General features: G+C 45.4%; 1 protein-coding gene across 1 annotated transcript in view; it reads left to right on the top strand.

The window, feature by feature from the left end:
* The window catches only part of LOC109880607 (receptor-type tyrosine-protein phosphatase mu-like), a 432,469-nt gene that overhangs the window by 634 nt on the left and 429,335 nt on the right, over positions 1-2,500 (top strand).

The raw sequence follows: 2,500 nt of genomic DNA, 5'->3' as shown, positions 1-2,500 counted from the left end.
GGAAGTGGAAATGCTGTCACCATGGCTACACATTCAGACTAGTGGGGTAGGAAGTGGGAATGCTGTCACCATGGTTACACATTCAGACAAGTGGGGTAGGAAGTGGAAATGCTGTCACCATGGTTACACATTCAGACAAGTGGGGTAGGAAGTGGGAATGCTGTCACCATGGTTACACATTCAGACTAGTGGGGTAGGAAGTGGGAATGCTGTCACCATGGTTACACATTCAGACTAGTGGAGTAGGAAGTGGGAATGCTGTCACCATGGTTACACATTCAGACTAGTGGGGTAGGAAGTGGGAATGCTGTCACCATGGTTACACATTCAGACTAGTGGGGTAGGAAGTGGGAATGCTGTCACCATGGTTACACATTCAGACTAGTGGGGTAGGAAGTGGGAATGCTGTCACCATGGTTACACATTCAGACTAGTGGAGTAGGAAGTGGGAATGCTGTCACCATGGTTACACATTCAGACTAGTGGGGTAGGAAGTGGGAATGCTGTCACCATGGTTACACATTCAGACTAGTGGAGTAGGAAGTGGGAATGCTGTCACCATGGTTACACATTCAGACTAGTGGGGTAGGAAGTGGGAATGCTGTCACCATGGTTACACATTCAGACTAGTGGGGTAGGACCTTTTAAAGGAGATACTTTATATCTCTGCCATTTACAAACAGTGACATTGGTCCGTACAATGCAATAAGAGAAAATACCCCATATACCACAAATGCCCCATATACCACAAATACCCCATATACCACAAACACCCCATATACCACAAACACCCCATATACCTCAGATACCCATATACCTCAAACACCCCATATACCTCAGATACCCCATATACCACAAACACCCCATATACCACAAACACCCCATATACCTCAGATACCCATATACCACAAACACCCCATATACCTCAGATACCCCATATACCTCAAACACCCCATATACCTCAGATACCCCATATACCACAAACACCCCATATACCACAAACACCCCATATACCACAAACACCCCATATACCACAAACACCCCATATACCTCAGATACCCATATACCACAAACACCCCATATACCACAAACACCCCATATACCACAAACACCCCATATACCACAAATACCCCATATACCACAAACACCCCATATACCTCAGATACCCCATATACCTCAGATACCCATATACCACAAACACCCCATATACCACAAACACCCCATATACCACAAACACCCCATATACCTCAGATACCCATATACCACAAACACCCCATATACCTCAGATACCCATATACCACAAACACCCCATATACCTCAAACACCCCATATACCACAAACACCCCATATACCTCAGATACCCATATACCTCAAACACCCCATATACCTCAGATACCCCATATACCACAAACACCCCATATACCACAAACACCCCATATACCTCAAACACCCCATATACCACAAACACCCCATATACCTCAAATACCCCATATACCTCAAACACCCCATATACCACAAACACCCCATATACCACAAACACCCCATATACCTCAGATACCCCATATACCTCAGATACCCCATATACCTCAGATACCCATATACCACAAACACCCCATATACCTCAGATACCCCATATACCTCAAACACCCCATATACCACAAACACCCCATATACCTCAGATACCCATATACCTCAAACACCCCATATACCTCAGATACCCATATACCTCAAACACCCCATATACCACAAACACCCCATATACCACAAACACCCCATATACCTCAGATACCCCATATACCTCAGATACCCCATATACCTCAAACACCCCATATACCTCAAACACCCCATATACCTCAGATACCCCATATACCAAAAACACCCCATATACCTGACATTGTTTTGATGATGTGGGAGGACAATGATGTGGGAGGACAATGATGTGGGAGGACAATGATGTGGGAGGACAATGATGTGGGAGGACAATGATGTGGGAGGACAATGATGTGGGAGGACAATGATGTGGGCGGAGCTGGCAGTGAATTGGATTTAAAAAAAAATTGAATCTATTTTAATGAATCAATCATTTATTTCCTCTGAATCCATTGGATCCCATCTTTCCCTGTCGTCTGCCTCAACGATCTGTCTCTCTTTAATGCTGCGTTGATCACACTTTATCTGATTGGGGAAGTAAGGAGATGTCACCACCACAGACAACACACACACACACACAGAATTAGACTAATGAATGGTGGATAGCGGTTGCAGTGTTTTCTTCATGTTTCTAACAAAGGAAGCGCTCCAAACTAATACAGATTGTTGCTCTCTCCAATCTGACGCCTAATCTCAAAGCAGCTGGCTGGCTGGCTGACTGACTGGCTGACTGGCTGGCTGACTGACTGACTGGCTGACTGGCTGACTGGCTGACTGGCTGACTGACTGACTGGCTGACTGGCTGGCTGACTGACTGGCTGGCTGACTGACTGACTGATTGACTGGCTGA

The sequence above is a fragment of the Oncorhynchus kisutch genome, linkage group LG30, assembly GCF_002021735.2.
Source record: "Oncorhynchus kisutch isolate 150728-3 linkage group LG30, Okis_V2, whole genome shotgun sequence".
In the NCBI taxonomy this organism is placed as follows: Eukaryota; Metazoa; Chordata; class Actinopteri; order Salmoniformes; family Salmonidae; genus Oncorhynchus; species Oncorhynchus kisutch.
The sequence above is the reverse complement of the archived record's forward strand: the minus strand, read 5'-3'. Positions and strand labels throughout refer to the sequence as shown.